We start from the raw sequence: 17,690 nt of genomic DNA on the forward strand, positions 1-17,690 counted from the left end.
TTGAAATTGTACCACATCCTATTTTACACTGCACATCAGAAACAAATTCAACGTTGTCCTGACAGAAACGTTTAAGAAACTTAGCTTTTATACCCAACAGTCAGAAATGTGTGTTTTTCCATGGTGAACTATTTGACAAAATAACAGAAAAACTAAATGGATAGACTACATTTGGAGGCAGACAGACAAGACAAATATCTTTGGAGATACGTCCTGTTTCACAGCCTGGTGAGGCAGTTTCACATCCTTTAACCAACCCATTTAGTCACTTTTTCTCCACACAGCTCTGTTCTGTAGTCATCACTTCAAAAGCCCCCACCCACCCACCCACCCAACCACCCACCTTAATTGTATTTATAATAGCACAGTGGAATATGAAAGGTGTTTTTCTGACCTATAGCAAGTGTTTTCTTCAGTTCAGTAATTACCCTTCCTCTGGAAAGCCAGGGAGTTACACTTCATACTCTCTGAGCAGAAAGCAGCACAGTAAAAACTAAAACTATAAATGAATGTGGTTGCTGTGGGAATGCAAAAATCTGCAAATAATTAAATGTCTGGAGAAACAAGATCTTGCACATGATTGGAAGGGTGCATCCTCTTATGCATCATGAATCTTGCATTCAAGGAACCGTTTCTCAATGTAAGACTGAGCTCTTTAATGACAGTATTTCAATCACTGAAACACGAATTCTGCAAGTGAATTCTGTAAGATATCAAAATAAACAATGACAACACGACATCTAACAAGCAACATACAACTGGGACATTAAACGCCACTCAATGAAGAAGTTGCTTTCTTCCAACATTTGAGGATAATCTCAACAACTCCAAGTTAGAACCATAAGTATATTAAGAGAACATTTGGAGTGAAACTAAGTGAAACTCGCTCTTATTCAGAGCGGGCGTGTCTGTCTGTCTTTCAGACGAGGACATACGGGTCAGTTGCCATGGAGAGGAGTGTCAACATCATAGGTTTATGCTCAGCCGGACACAAAGCAGGAACTCGTGGCTGAAAGGTTGTCGACCAATGACCCGGGTGGGGGAAGATTCCTCCTGTTACACCACGCCATCGACATCCTGAGTGGACACAATGACAGTTTGCTTGTAATCCAAACACGCTGCTAATATAAGACAAGTTTGAACCATGTGCCCTTGTAAGAGGAGAGCAGCTGCAGCAGAGCAGAGATGAAGCTCGCACAAAAACATCCTGACACATCTAGAGGCTTCATCTTTATATTGTATTATGAGTTTGAATAAACAAAATAAAGAAAAGACAATCTTCTTCGTCTTTCATTCAGCATGATTTTAGTCATGTATGGTTTTGATTATCAGGATCTTATCAAGAATATTCAAGCTAGCGCCCACTTTCTTTTTCGTACGTTTGAGGCGCGTGGCTCGTGGCTGGTCAGCCTACCTGGACGTACCGTTTCCCAGACAACAACACAGGTGGTGGAAGCTCATCGCTCAGTCACAACCAAGGGGAATTCTGCCTATTATTTAAGCCGCTCTATCTAATTTTATAACCTGGCAGGAGAAAGTGAATGCTCTTGTGGTGTGTGGCCTAGATAGCACATTGAGGTTCATCTACTGTGGGACCCAGTTTCTCTGTGGGTCACGGATGTAACACAGCAAGTGATCAGACAGCATTCATAGTAGCTCCTCTACACAGCAAGTGATCAGACAGCATTCATAGTAGCTCCTCTACACAGCACGTGATCAGACAGCATTCATAGTAGCTCCTCTACACAGCACGTGATCAGACAGCATTCATAGTAGCTCCTCTACACAGCAAGTGATCAGATGCCATGAATGAAAAGCTTACGTTTACAAAAGTAGAGATTCTGTTTTCTAGAAGACTGAGAAAGAAGTCAACTAAGGAATATTACCGGCACAGCCGCATTACACCAAACAAGAAGATAAACATAAGAATTACATCGAACAAAAATTAATACATTTGATGAATAGTGGTTACTGGAAACAGTAACTGCAGTATTGGGGTGTTAAATGTACATGGTATTTAAGTATTTCTTGCAAGCAGCATTTTCACAAAATACTCAGAATCTAAAAGAAGCCATAGGTTGGCACTGGATTTGTCAAAACAAAGTACTAACACCAATCTGCATCTGCGACATAAAATCCTATAAATGTGGAACTTATTGTGGCTTATTTTCTAAGCTTGTGAACGTGCTCTGTGCACAGTCTCTAGATGAACACAGTCTGAGAAGTGAATTTACTCTGAAAAAACATTCCCTCTGGAAGGGGAGGAAGGTCTTTTTATCTATGAAGCACTGGAAGAAGTGATAAGCCGTTTTTTGCATTCTGCTCATGCACACTGACCTGACTCACAAGTGGGATGGATATGGACCTCTTTAAAGTGTGGTGTATGTGGTACACAAGGTACAGGAATACTAATTCATATATGATTCATTCAGAATGACATACGACCACGACAAACAAATGCACTTTTGAAGGGAGTAAACTGGCAATGAAAGTGCATGTCCAGGTGACAGAGGAACCTCAAGTGGCCACATTCATCATCTTTCATCTCCTCTGCCGTGACAGCACTGAATGAGAGAAAGAGAGCAAGACAGAGAGAGCAAGAGAGAGAGAGGGGGGGGGTGGTGACTAATGGCCCCAGCTGTGTAGTGGTGTCTGACTGCCAGTGCTTCCCTTCCCTGCAGTCCCAACAGAGAAACCGTAAACAAACGCTGCCACCCCAAACTAGGGTCCAACATCACAATAGATACAGCTAATAAATTGGTAATATAATTGAATTCCTGCTTCCCATACATAAACCCAAAAACAAGTTAAGGCTCTAAGCATGTGTGTGTGTGTGTGTGTGTGTGTTTGAGGGAAAGAAAGACTGCTCCTGAGTGTGCGTTGGGGGTGAGTGTGTGTTGGGGGTGAGTGTGTGTTGGGGGTGAGTGTGTGTTGGGGATGAGTGTGTGTTGGGGGTGAGTGTGTGTTGGGGGTGAGTGTGTGTTGGGGATGAGTGTGTATTGGTGAGTGTGTATCCAAGTTTGGATGTGTGTCTGCCAGAGGTTCTTTGTTTGTGGGCAACCCACATATCAACAGTGAATTCTACAGCTGTGTGACAGCACTTCTGGACAGGTATGCACACACACGTTAACACAAACACACAGTCAACCATGCACTAGCATTTCTCTTTCCTGATATATCCAGTTGGTGATCATACAGCCCATATATAGCCCATGTGACATCATTAAAACAAAACGATACAATCAGACAGCTGAATATGATGGCAACACGCATGTGACAGACTGGAGAGAAAACACTGCAGCCTCATGGTCAAAGGTGCATTCATAGAGGAGAAGCCAGCCCCTGCCAGGAGCAGTGTCAGGGAGTCAGGTGGCTGAGCGGTGAGGGAGTCGGGCTAGTAATCCGAAGGTTGCCAGTTCGATTCTCGGTCATGCCAACTGACGTTGTGTCCTTGGGCAAGGCACTTCACCCAACTTGCCTCGGGGGAATGTCCCTGTACTTACTGTAAGTCGCTCTGGATAAGAGCGTCTGCTAAATGACTACATGTAAATGTAAATGTAGCAGTGCCCCTCTGGTGTCATCTGACGAGTGACAGAGAGCTGTGTTTGGGCCAGACGTTTCTCCTAGCGTCTGCTAAGGCGCCGGCCAACACTGCCCCAGGAAGGATGATCTGGAGATGTGGCTTCAAAATCTTGTTGCATACTCGGAGTGAAGCCATAATTCAGAGATGTGTGAATGCAGAGGATATCGCAAAGCTACAAAATAAGGATTTGAGCGCTATGGCACAAGGTTGGTTATGTTTTCATTATTGCCACCAATGTTAGAAAGACAGACAGAGATGACAGACGAGAAACAACAGAGGAATGACAAGTGGGATAGATAACAAGATGAACTAGTCCACATTTTAAATGTTGTTTACCCCCCAAATAACTATTTTGGTACCATATTTGTCTGTATGTAGAGAAATAACAAATTTATAAGCAGGGCACATCCTTAGCCTGAGGGAGTGTAAGAGGGAAGAGGAGCTCTATGAGTTTATAATAGCAGAGGCTGCAGGCTCAGGCTATAAGGGGGTTGGAGATGTGATTTGCTGCCTCTGTTATTACAGGCAGCTGGTAAGTTAAGAGAGCCTTGCAGTCACCGCCAGGGACAGCGGAGGAGAAGAAATAAAGACAAGTGGAGCTGACATGGACTCAGCAGACCAGAAGTGTATGTCTTTCTCAGGAAGGGTTCATGAGCACAGTCTTAGCCACGGCAGAAGGACGGCAGGACACAGAGATGATAAAGGACCGTAGAATCCAAGGAACATCTACAGACACCTTGACATGTCGCCTCTTATAGCTGGCTGGACACCAAAGCACACTGATGACTCTCGGCATCCCAGCGTATTAACGACCATGTGTCCACTGTAAGGAAGAAACCCACAGAGTGGCTAGCTGTACGGGATCCCCATGGAGTCAGGTGGCTGAGTGGTGAGGGAGTCGGACTAGTAATCCGAAAGTTGCCAGTTCGATTCCCGGTCATGCCAACTGACGTTGTGTCCTTGGGCAAGGCACTTCACCCTACTTGCCTCGGGGGGAATGTCCCTGTACTTACTGTAAGTCGCTCTGGATAAGAGCGTCTGATAAATGACTAAATGTAAATCTCTAACGTACACAGTGGGGGATAAATGGCTGCTCTCACTTAGATCCCCTTTATCGATAACCTTGTCTCCTGTCCTTACGTCCTTTCCTGGCTTCAACTGACATGTAAAACAGACTAGGCAGCCAACACAAGATGTGATGGTCCTGCTGAATTGAACATGTGACATGCACTGCAATGAGGAAGAAGCTTACCTCAATTTGGGATTTACCTGTCTTATACAAAGGTCAACACTGAGCAATGAAACACTTCATGGTGAACATTGGGGCTGTAAGCTCAAGATGCAGGTCAGAACCTGGGTGAACATCGGGGCTGTAAGCTCAAGATGCAGGTCAGAACCTGGGTGAACATCGGGGCTGTAAGCTCAAGATGCAGGTCAGAACCTGGGACTGCATCCACATGTGCCAAGTAATTTCAGAACTTTCTATTCTGTTACGTAAAAAAAAAAAAAATCTGCACTAGTCTTGAAAAGCCCTTTAGCCGGGCAGGTCTCCCTGTCCCCTCCAGGATCTTCCCTTTCTGGCCTCTCTGCCACTCCGTAGGGGACACTAAACAGTCCTGCATTTTTGGGAAGCATTTGGTCCCACTGGAAGAAATCTGGGTTGTGACTGTTTAAATCATTTTGAGGAGGGGGTGTGGGGGGGAATGAGATCGAGAGGACAGAGAGAGAAGAAGAGGGAGGGAGAGAGGTGTGTGTGCAGTGTGTGAGGCTGTGCCCAGTCTGGGAAAGAGTGATTAGTCTGGGAGAGACCAGCAGGAACCCTTGGGGAAATTGCTGCATGCACACTCACACTCTCTAAATTTGACTTCAACTCTCTTGAACTCTGTTCATTCCATTGTGAGCTCCTTTGTAAGCCTGCTCTCAGGACAAGATCTTTGAAATGCAGCGCAGTGTGAGCACATACAAACTTATATTTCATTTGACCTCCACAATGGGGAAAAAAAGAAATGGAAATGCACTAAGGAAATGTTTTACATTACGTCACAAATAAAAAAACATGTTAAATTAGCAGAGATGGGAAGTCACTGGTCACCCGAAAAAGTGACAAAAAAGTTTGTAAAAGTAAAAAAAAAAAAAAAACGGAAAAAGTTGTTGAAAAAAAGTTTCTAAAAGTTGAAAAATGTCACTGCTCATAAGCAGTAACTATTACAGTCATACACCCCCATTTGAAGGGGCTCCCCAAAACAGTCACACAAAACACACACAAGGGAAAAAACAACTTACATGTAACAAATCAGATATCAGCCATGCAGTCTTAGCTTCTCCCAGTGTCAGTGGTCTGAGAAAGAGAGATATATAGCGAGACAGAGATGTATAGATAGATATACATAGAGATAGAGAGAGATATATGAGACAGAGAGAAAGAGAAAAATACAGAACATGAGAGGCAATGTAAAAAAAAAAAAAAAAGAAGCCATTTCCAGCCATGTCATTGTTCTAGCATTCTGTGACTAAACAGATATCAGATTCTGAGCAGTAAGGGACTGCATCACATGGACAAGCAGAGAGGACACACAATGACTAAACAGATATCAGATTCTGAGCAGTAAGGGACTGCATCACATGGACAAGCAGAGAGGACACACAATGATTCACTAGAAGAAAACTCGTGCTCAACTTGAAGCACACACAATGTGATCAGCTGGAGGACGGCTGATCACATTGTGTGGTCAGATGGGGGGGGGTATTCAAAGTAAATGTAGAATGCTATCTGCAGAATTCTTCCCTCCCCTTCCTACTTTGTTGAACCTTCAGCTACAAACATGTGTTGATGCCTATGTATCCTTTTCCCCTACATTTCCTCTGTGCCTATAAATCTTGACTCAGCACTTTGCAACCTAAACCTTTGAAGCCCTTATTCCTCTTTATAACTATTTGCTTCCTCTACCCTCCACAGCTTCCTCTACCCTCCACAGCTTCCTCTACCCTCCACAGCTTCCTCTACCCTCCACAGCTTCCTCTACCCTCCACAGCTTCCTCTACTCTCCACAGCTTCCTCTACCCTCCACAGCTTCCTCTACCCTCCACAGCTTCCTCTACCCTCCACAGCTTCCTCTACCCTCCACAGCTTCCTCTACTCTCCACAGCTTCCTCTACCCTCCACAGCTTCCTCTACTCTCCACAGCTTCCTCTACCCTCCACAGCTTCCTCTACTCTCCACAGCTTCCTCTACTCTCCACAGCTTCCTCTACTCTCCACAGCTTCCTCTTCCCTCCACAGCTTCCTCTTCCCTCCACAGCTTCCTCTACCCTCCACAGCTTCTCTTCACATGTTGTCTGCATCCTCCCCCAGTAGTCAATACAGAACATTTCTTCCTCGTTCCCAGACAGTGCACTAGCCATCATTGTTCCAGAGGGACGGTTCCACGGTTTTAATGGATGTTCGGCTTTGTGTGTAGATCAGGAGGCATACAAGTCCAGTCTCGTAAATATTCAGCTGACAACACCGCCTATCTTCACAGCTAAAAATAGCAAGTTTGTTGGGGGCGCTTGGGCACTTCTAAAAGCCTATCTATTTTCACATAAATTAAACAAATCCCTTTTATCCTGGTACTGATCATGAAGGATCCGTGTTTGAAAGTGTGGCCCCGGCGGGGTCCCCCAGGCGGGAGGACCCTGAGCGGGGTCCCCCAGGCTGGAGGACCCTGAGCGGGGTCCCCCAGGCGGGAGGACCCTGAGCGGGGTCCCCCAGGCGGGATGACCCTGAGCAGGTGCAGGTCTACACGTGTTTGCAGCTTCAAGTGTTCCACACTGATCTCCCATTCTTCATCCATTATGCCTAAATGCTGAACTATTAGTCTGTCAAATAAGCCTAGAACCTGGCGATTAGCCAGACAGTTGTCATTCAGCCCTGCCATCTTATAAGGATGATTTAGGATGACAAGTCATAAACCTCATAAACAATGTTATGGATGAGCAATTGCCTAATGGAGAAAGAGGGAGAGGGAGAAAGAAACAGTTAAGTGACAGGATTTATTGGGTGCTACTGACAGACTTATGACACTCAGTCGGATTGTTAGCCTGAAGAAAAATCATCATAAGAAAATATACCAGTATCTTTGCTTATCACAATGTTTTGTCCACTCCAAACCAAAAGATTAACTTTCTGTGATTATAATGTATTTTTTTCATATCTTCTCAATTTAAAGTATTTCACTGTATTCACCAAACAGGCAAATGTTTTCTAAAATACCCAAATAACATCCATACGAGAGGAAATTTGAGCTCCTTCAAGGACGGGGGAATCTTGTACGAACGAGACCAGAGCCCAGTACAACAATCCATTTAATTTATCTTGTTAACTTAATATCAACCAGTGAAGAATCCCAAGCTAATTACTGTTACATTGCATGTTTTACTGAGTTTTAACAGGTAAAGAATGAATTCCATAATTGGAGCAAGACTGGAAAAGTACTAGCACAGTGTAAAATTGATCTGTACTCTGTTAGAATGACAGAAAAAGGAATAGTCTATCAGAAGTTGCCGTTCAATGAGTAAAGTAGTTATTTGGACAAATCTTTTTTTTTAGCTCGTTTTCTGCTTGCCCTTCAAGGCTTCTGTTTTTTGTATGTGACTCAAGGGTAATGAATAGTGTTGTTCATCTGTACCTGAATGAGTCAGGTCCAATGTGACTGTGCCTTTAAGCTGTTTCAACATAATGATCTCTCAATCTCCACTGGCCTTCTGCCATGGGAATAGAAATGGCAAGTATGCTCCTGATTTGTATTTTTCACAGATAAAATAATGCTCTTTCAGCAACTACGTGGCTACTGTAATACTTGAAAACAAAGATGAAAAATAAAACGGCACTGTTTTCAAACTGCCCGTGGGCAATGATATGCACAAACAGCTGCTTTAACTAGCAAGTACAGTATAACAGCTGCTACACTGTACTGCACATTTCCAGAGAAAGTTCTTGTTTTTGGTATGGCTGTATGTCTATCTGAATTAAAATAGTAACAAAACATTATTTTGTCCAAATGACAAACCTTTGATACCTTCCCTTTGATAAAGCACTGTTTACAGGGAAGATAACTGGGGCTGTTTCCATCGTGTGTGAACCAGACCTCTTTATGACATCTACTCACTGAATGGAACAGCTTTGGAATCTGGATGCTAAAAACATCAAGCCAGACTTGTTGTAGTTGCAGTTGAACAAAAGCTTATCTACACACCGATCTAAACCAACACTGGCTGACGTGACAGTGTCCCCTCTCCCTGTCTTCCACTTTAAATCGACTGAATTCTGTCATCTGGCTTCACCTCATGCACCATCTCCATAACAACTGCATAGCGGACATCTCCATAACAACTGCATAGCGGATTGGAAAAAATGAGTGCCGAACTATTCACTCTTACAACGTTAGGGTTAGGGTCTGTACATGATGTGATGAAGGAAGCACACTGGCAACATGTACACCATACATCCATACACACACAGGGAGAAACACACAGCATAACACACAACACTGAAAAAGCAAACAGCAAGATCTACTGCTGCTTGCGGACCAACACTACTGAGAATCCCATCAACGGTCTTCCTAAGTCTCAGTAATGACAGACAAAGAACTGCCCTCTGATGTCACAACAATATAACTCGCAAATATACATGGTTCCTTTCATAAGACAGCATGTATGCGAGTGTGTGTTCAACCTGTGTGTTTGTAGCTGATTTGAAGGGAGTGAGACTCTTGAGTCACTCAGCAGTGCGGCAGAAAACCCTCCACTTCTCTCTGCGTCCCTGACTGGAGGACTGGAGGGGCTGGAGGACTGGAGGGGCTGGAGGGGCTGGAAGACTGGAGGGGCTGGTGGACTGGAGGGGCTGGAGGGGCTGGAGGGCTGGTGGACTGGAGGGGCTGGAGGACTGAAGGGCTGGAGGACTGAAGGGCTGGAGGATCTAAGGGCTGGTGGACCTAAGGGCTGGTGGACTGGAGGGGCTGGAGGACTGGAGGGCTGAAGGGCTGGAGGGGCTGGAGGACTGGAGGGCTGGAGGACTGGAGGGTTGGAGGACTGGAGGGGCTGGAGGACTGAAGGGGCTGGAGGACTGAAGGGCTGGAGGACTGGAGGGTTGGAGGACTGGAGGGTTGGAGGACTGGAGGGTTGGAGGACTGGAGGGCTGGAGGACTGAAGGGCTGGAGGACTGAAGGACTGAAGGGCTGGAGGACTGGAGGGCTGGAGGGGCTGGAGGACTGGAGGGTTGGAGGACTGAAGGGCTGGAGGACTGAAGGGCTGGAGGACTGGAGGGCTGGAGGACTGGAGGGCTGAAGGGCTGGAGGGGCTGGAGGACTGGAGGGTTGGAGGACTGGAGGGTTGGAGGACTGGAGGGCTGGAGGACTGAAGGGCTGGAGGACTGAAGGACTGAAGGGCTGGAGGACTGGAGGACCTAAGGGCTGGAGGACCGAAGGGCTGGAGGACTGAAGGACTGGAGGACTGGAACTGGGCAACACACTGCTGTTGGCATCAATCATAAGACTGGATCCACGTGAACCTTTTATCTGGGGGTTTCAATTTGAGAATTCCATGGCTTGGCTTGAAGTTTCTCTGTGGTCACTGTACCCGTGCTGTGCGAGCAGGCTGTCTGAGGAGCAGAAGGAGCTGGTGGATGCTACAGTTGTTGTGTACCTAGCTGGTCTAAGGGTCAATACCCAGTCTACGAGGGGAGGAACATCAGTTGTTGGAGAACTCATTACTAAAGAGCGTGACATGGGGCATCCATCAGGAGCAAGCATGCTAGATCCCATGACTTCAAAATATAGCACTCCAAAATCGACCATGCTTGATGCAGATAGACACGGTAGGTATGTGACAACATAAGACCCTTTCAGTTCAACAAAATGAGCTAATTTCAGTACATTCAACTGTCGTCTCTACACTAGTGCAACGCAAGTGCAACATAATAACGTGTGGGTTTATATCTGCAATTAGGGGTAGTCCACATCAAACTGAGCCACAGTGACTAAGATACCCGTGGCTTCAGAGTGTAAACATGAGCCTTGTTAACATGCAAGTCAGAGTGTTCAAAGCCACACATCCTGTGTAATTACAGGCAACCCCATTGCTGAAAGTCCCTTCCACACACACACACACATAAAAAGGTGTACAACACACATTTGCCTCAAAACATTTTCATTTTCTGCCCGTCTCTATCGGTGTCCTTTTTGATCACTAGTCTTTTTCTATCCATCCGTTGTTATGCATATATGTTGGCACAGACAGCGGCCAGCAACAATTGTCTGTCTAGTAAACAGAGAAGAAGAGGATAAGAAGAAGAGGACAGGCCAACTTACGGAGCGATATCATGAATCCCAGAAGAATCAGAGCTCAGAGCAGAGCAGGGAGGAGGAAGCACATGACAAACGCTTTGAGAGGGGGAGAGCTGTCGAGTAGCTGGCGTGAAAGAGTGAGGGAAAATAAGAGAATGAGAGATGGAGAGAAAGAGAGAGGGTTAGGGAAGGAGAGCAAGAAAGCAGACGTTTAAAAGGAGGGGGCTGTTAGAAAAGGGGCAACGACAGGAGCTGGAGAGAGCCTGAGGGAGAGAGAGGAGAAAGAGGGAGGAGAGAGAGACAGAGAGAGAGAAGGGAGAGAGAGAGAGGAGAGATAGACAGAGAGAAAGAGAGAGAGACAAAGAGAGAGAGGGGAGAGAGAGAGAGAGATCGTAAAGAAAGGGAGAACTAGAGAGGGTAACATTTCTGGGGAAATTGTAGGGTGTGCTTGCTTGCGTCGGTTGCACAGGGGTCCGTTTTTTAATGAAATTTTTACAACTAATATTTCTGTATATTTTATATAAAAATGCATAGGGCCTACTTATTATTTATAAAGATTACATAGATTTAAAAGCATCTTTTTTTTGCTGCTCATTTACAACTCAAAATACGAGTTAAGTGTAGAATGAAATATGACGTCTTTTCATTTCCCCTGCAAGAGGCAGCCTCATAGCTGAATCAACGAATACATTTGGCAGACCGGTGTAAAAATTGACCTAATCTCTATGAGTTAAACGTCCTTTTAAGTTTTCCCTTCTCGTGATATTTTCAGGCATTTAGCCTACTCATATTGCATTCATTCATGAATAAAGAACACCCTTTGAAGATTATTCTACAACGTTACCGGCAGTAGAAGATGGAATCGCGATTCAAACATTACCATTTGCTAACTGAAAAATGCCCCCAAAAACGTAAATAAGCTTGACATGTATTTAGTGGAAAATCGCTCATTCATAAAAAGCTCACTGGTAGCGATCATTGTCAGTAACAACGCAAAATGCGATATAGCCCTGTGTGGAGAAGCTGCCCCGGTAAATTCTACTACAGTACAGTACTTGACTACTGCTGTGTTGGTCTTGGTAGCGATTGCGTTGGTTGAATTCGATTTAACGTTCCGTTGTACGGTTTAGGCTGAAATTAATTATTTTCATGAACAGATTGACAAAGTTTAGGCTGTGGCAATGAAGTTCAGGTTAGTAGTCAGATAGTTTCACCTATTGAAAGACTTTTGATTTAAGTAAGGGGAGTGTCGAACATGTTCTGTCGCCGTTTGACTTCCTAAACAGCTGTGTAGATGTTTTTGTAGTGTGTCTCGCGTAGGCTACAGACTACAGCGTTGCAGTGAGCAACACTGGTTTGAAACCACAGGTAAAGATAATTTCACCAACAAATCGTTTACTTGTAATGTAATGTCATAGTAAATCCTACAAAGAAAACAAATGTATTTGTGAGGAATGTTTATTTTAACGATTGAAAACAGATGCATCATAGACCACTGTGGTATGTGTTGCCCGGGCAACAGAGGCTAATGTCATGATGCTAATGCTTCAGTGAAATAGTAGACTACCGTTTCTGAAAGTAGATGTGGGCCTACTTCCTTAATAATATCAGCTAATATTGTACATTACATTTCATAATTGTGTTTCACATCACAAAGTAAAATGAGTAAATAGTCACCCTGGCCTCTTTGCTTGTGGCGTTTCTGCAGCTGCCTTGCAGTAAAGCTATAGTTAGCCTAGCTATCCCCCAAGTTAACAGATGCGAAACGAATGTTCTGCTACAGGTAGTCACGCGTGTTTTCGTGACGTTAGTGACGTAGTGACGTTAGTAACGTCAGTGACTGTGGCTAGCAAATTAGCCACCTTTAGCTTCACTTTTCACCACAAAAACGCAATTTCTACTTAAACCATGCAACTGGACGTAAATAAAAATACAACCAACGCAATCGCTAACAAGACGAACCTTTTGACACCGCCGTTGTGTATGTAGTCCAAATATTGACTGATCCTTAGGGGGGGCGAAAATAAATAATAATAAAAATAAATAAATATATATATATGTGAGAGAACAAAGGTTGTGCCCTTGCCGAAGGCAAAGCACACCCAATAAAAGAGAGGCTGACCAAAGAGGTCTGGGTGGGAAGGACTGAGGAAAGGAAAACATCAAATGAGTCGTCGAAATGAGAGAGGGAAAGAAAGAGGAGAAAGAGAAGTAAAGCATGAACGTGTACAAGAGCACAGTGATCTCTCTCTCTCTCTCTCTCTCTCTCTCTCTCTCTCTCTCTCTCTCTCTCTGTGTTTTAGCACCTGGCAATGCCGAACCCCGTCCTTTACCCTTCTCCAGTACATCAATAACACCATCAACACAAGCAGACACGTCCGACCGCTTCTGCTAGGACAACAACAAAGTGAAAAATAGGCAAGAGACTGGGAATAAGTGAAATAAATAAAAAAAGTTGAGAGAAAGGAAAAGAGGGGAGAGACAGGGGTGGGAGAGAGAAAGGAAAAGAGGGGAGAGACAGGGGTGGGAGAGAGAAAGGAAAAGAGGGGAGAGACAGGGGTGGGAGAGAGACAGGGGTGGGAGAGAGACAGGGGTGGGGGAGAGACAGGGGTGGGGGAGACACAGGGGTGGGGGAGACACAGGGGTGGGAGAGACACAGGGGTGGGGGAGACACAGGGGTGGGAGAGAGACAGGGGTGGGGGAGACACAGGGGTGGGAGAGAGACAGGGGTGGGAGAGAGACAGGGGTGGGGGAGACACAGGGGTGGGAGAGAGACAGGGGTGGGAGAGAGACAGGGGTGGGAGAGAGACAGGGGTGGGAGAGACAGGGGTGGGAGACACAGGGGTGGGGGAGACACAGGGGTGAGGGAGAGACAGGGGTGGGAGAGAGACAGGGGTGGGGGAGACACAGGGGTGGGAGAGACACAGGGGTGGGAGAGACACAGGGGTGGGAGAGACACAGGGGTGGGGGAGACACAGGGGTGGGGGAGACACAGGGGTGGGGGAGACACAGGGGTGGGAGAGACAGGGGTGGGGGAGAGACAAGGGTGGGGGAGAGACAAGGGTGGGGGAGAGAGTGGTGGGGGAGACTCGGCTGAGCAGCTGTCAGCTCACTATGAAGCCCACTGAGAGCTCTCCTCCTCTCTGCCTGCAGAGGCAGAAAGTTACACAACACACTGCTGTGAATGGAAGCAAATTGAATTGAATCAAATGTTACTGCCCATCTTCATTTTTATCATCAGAATATCAGAGTTTTCTCTGATATTCTGAATTATTGAAAACAAAAACGATTTAGTTCTTTCTCTACCGTAAGACTGGGATTGTTTTTTTATCTAATCATTTGACCAAAATGTTATTTTGTAGGCAGAAAATAACACCCCCCCCACACACTGCCCCCCCCCCCACACTGCCCCCCCCCCCCCCCACACTGCCCCCCCCCCCACACTGCCCCCCCCCCCACACTGCCCCCCCCCACACTGCCCCCCCCCCACACTGCCCCCCCCCCCACACTGCCCCCCCCCACACTGCCCCCCCCCCCACACTGCCCCCCCCCCCACACTGCCCCCCCCCCACACTGCCCCCCCCCCCCCCCCTCAGGCTGCAGCCAGGCTTCACTCCGCACAGCACAGGCTCCACACCCCATTACAGGGCTGATTCAAGTCAAACCACATGCTCTAGAAGCCAAGGGGCAAGACATTTTATGCATCTCATTTTAATTATTTATTACTTAATGTATTTAATACTAATTTATAGCAACTTCCATTGTACGATTTCCTGGGAAAATTCTTCACTTGGAGGAAGTGGAGCAGCAGTGGCCCATGACAGCTCAACACTGCTCATGTCATCTCGCCAGGGCATTCATTAAACATCAAAGGATGCAGTCCCAAACTGAACGAGGCAGCCATAGGAGATCACACAGAGGTGTGTGCTCTAATGATCCAAAAATCTACATTATGCAATACGCTGGAAGTTATGCAGAGAGAACATTTTTAAATATGTATGTCCTGTATATACTTTTTTCCTGCTGTGACAGCAAATTAAATAAAGCCCAACTCCACAGACATCATCTTCATAATGCATTCCTGTTTTTTGGGTCATCATCAATCTTGGGATATTTGTCATATTTTCACATTTGGCTGAGAACTTGCGTTTGGCTTTCTGCAGTAAGGAGAAGTTGGAAATGACAGAAAGCAAGTTTTCTATATTCTATTTTCCCTCCTCACATGCTAGGTTTTATAGTCAATGTTTGGCTTCATGATAACTCACTTTATACAGTTGAAACATCTCTTCTTAGGAAAAAGGAAAAAACAATAATAGCTGCTACCTTTTGTTCAAGAAAAGAACTGAGTTTACAGTCATTTCCTTACTGACAATGGAGCAAGAGGCCGACTAGAGGAAGTGTGCTGATGTTGCGTAGCCTAAATATGAGATCCAGTGGCTTTTTGTGGCTTTGTGGCATCTGTGGTGATATCCTGGCCATATGCTCTCCATCTGGAGATCCAGGGTTCTCCAGAGAGAGCAAATAGAGTATGTTTCATAAATAAAAGGTACACTGTCTCAACAACAACATTCCTTTGACATATTATTGATGTTGGGCGGAAAAGGAATCAATCAAAACAACTTACTGTAGAAGAAAACTGCAAAGCAGAGAGAGAGGGGAAGGAGGAGGAAAGGGGAGGTGTGATGAGAGAAAAAGAGAGAGAGAGGCAAGCGAGGTGTAGCGGGGGATTGAAGATAATTAGCCATCCATGTGCTCTCACACAGCGCCAGAGACAGGAGCCACTAAGGAGACCACAGTGAGATAGAGCAGAGAGCCTTTGTAGTGTGCTGCAGCTCACGCTGGGATCAGCTGTGACAAAGCACCCTGACAGCGACATGCCTCCTCTGGCACGTGACTGAGCAGTCAGGATCAGGGGCTATAGAAATATACACCCAGGATCAGGGGCTATAGAAATATACACCCAGGATCAGGGGCTATAGAAATATACACCCAGGATCAGGGGCTATAGAAATATACACCCAGGATCAGGGGCTATAGAAATATACACCCAGGATCAGGGGCTATAGAAATATACACCCAGGATCAGGGGCTATAGAAATATACACCCAGGATCAGGGGCTATAGAAATATACACCCAGGATCAGGGGCTATAGAAACATACACCCAGGATCAGGGGCTATAGAAACATACACCCAGGATCAGGGGCTATAGAAACATACACCCAGGATCAGGGGCTATAGAAATATACACCCAGGATCAGGGGCTATAGAAATATACACCCAGGATCAGGGGCTATAGAAATATACACCCAGGATCAGGGGCTATAGAAATATACACCCAGGATCAGGGGCTATAGAAATATACACCCAGGATCAGGGGCTATAGAAATATACACCCAGGATCAGGGGCTATAGAAATATACACCCAGGATCAGGGGCTATAGAAATATACACCCAGGATCAGGGGCTATAGAAATATACACCCAGGATCAGGGGCTATAGAAATATACACCCAGGATCAGGGGCTATAGAAATATACACCCAGGATCAGGGGCTATAGAAATATACACCCAGGATCAGGGGCTATAGAAATATACACCCAGGATCAGGGGCTATAGAAACATACACCCAGGATCAGGGGCTATAGAAATATACACCCAGGATCAGGGGCTATAGAAATATACACCCAGGATCAGGGGCTATAGAAATATACACCCAGGATCAGGGGCTATAGAAATATACACCCAGGATCAGGGGCTATAGAAATATACACCCAGGATCAGGGGCTATAGAAATATACACCCAGGATCAGGGGCTATAGAAATATACACCCAGGATCAGGGGCTATAGAAATATACACCCAGGATCAGGGGCTATGCTCTGCCGATGAAACGCTCTCTCGCTGTGCAGTAAAAGCCTTTTGAGAAAGTAGGATCTCATGAGAAAACGGAAAATCAATGTGGAGAACAATCGTTCCATTACTGGAGGAAGACTCTGTAAGGAGAAAGCTTTTCAACAACATCAAGCATTCAATTTCGCACAGGCACGAGCTATCGTGGTCTCCAGTGTTTTTCTACCACCAAGTCAGTTCCTCATAGAAATATCAGTTTTCCTCAATGGTAAAGACACAGCTGGCCCTTCTCATGCTGACACGTGTCTGTGACACAGCTCCAGTACTACATAAGCATGGGAGCTCTAGAGAACAAATGATAGAAATGTCCATTTAATCCCTCTCCTCACTCGAGACGGATTTGGAGGAAGGGAGCAGAGCTGGAGTGTACAGCTCCAATGTTGGCCTCAGGCCACAGTTCATGTTCATGCAGTCTTGCCACCAGTAGCCCACTGGGGATGGAGTGACTTAGCTCCGGTTGTGAACCTCCGCCAGAGCCTCAGAGGATGAGGAGCTAGTGCCTGAGGGTCTGCTTCAGTCCACACTGCGCAGGACAGACCAGCCTGAGGGACATGCTGCTTCAGTCCACACTGCGCAGGACAGACCAGCCTGAGGGACATGCTGCTTCAGTCCACACTGCGCAGGACAGACCAGCCTGAGGGACATGCTGCTTCAGTCCACACTGCGCAGGACAGACCAGCCTGAGGGACATGCTGCTTCAGTCCACACTGCGCAGGACAGACCAGCCTGAGGGACATGCTGCTTCAGTCCACACTGCGCAGGACAGACCAGCCTGAGGGACATGCTGCTTCAGTCCACACTGCGCAGGACAGACCAGCCTGAGGGACATGCTGCTTCAGTCCACACTGCGCAGGACAGACCAGCCTGAGGGACATG

At 46.1% G+C, this 17,690-nt stretch overlaps 1 protein-coding gene across 2 annotated transcripts in view; it reads right to left on the reverse strand.

Annotated features, from left to right (window-relative positions):
* The window catches only part of peak1 (pseudopodium-enriched atypical kinase 1), a 63,471-nt gene that overhangs the window by 20,080 nt on the left and 25,701 nt on the right, over positions 1–17,690 (reverse strand). The window contains exon 1 of one of the 2 annotated variants that reach the window (XM_067234790.1): positions 5,867–5,913. The exons of the other annotated variant lie outside the window; for it this stretch is intronic. The gene's annotated coding sequence lies outside the window, so the exon portion shown is untranslated. Of the gene's footprint in view, positions 1–5,866; positions 5,914–17,690 lie in introns of those variants that run through there. 2 annotated transcript variants of the gene reach the window in all.

The sequence above is a fragment of the Osmerus mordax genome, chromosome 4 (genome assembly GCF_038355195.1).
Source record: "Osmerus mordax isolate fOsmMor3 chromosome 4, fOsmMor3.pri, whole genome shotgun sequence".
Taxonomy (NCBI): Eukaryota; Metazoa; Chordata; class Actinopteri; order Osmeriformes; family Osmeridae; genus Osmerus; species Osmerus mordax.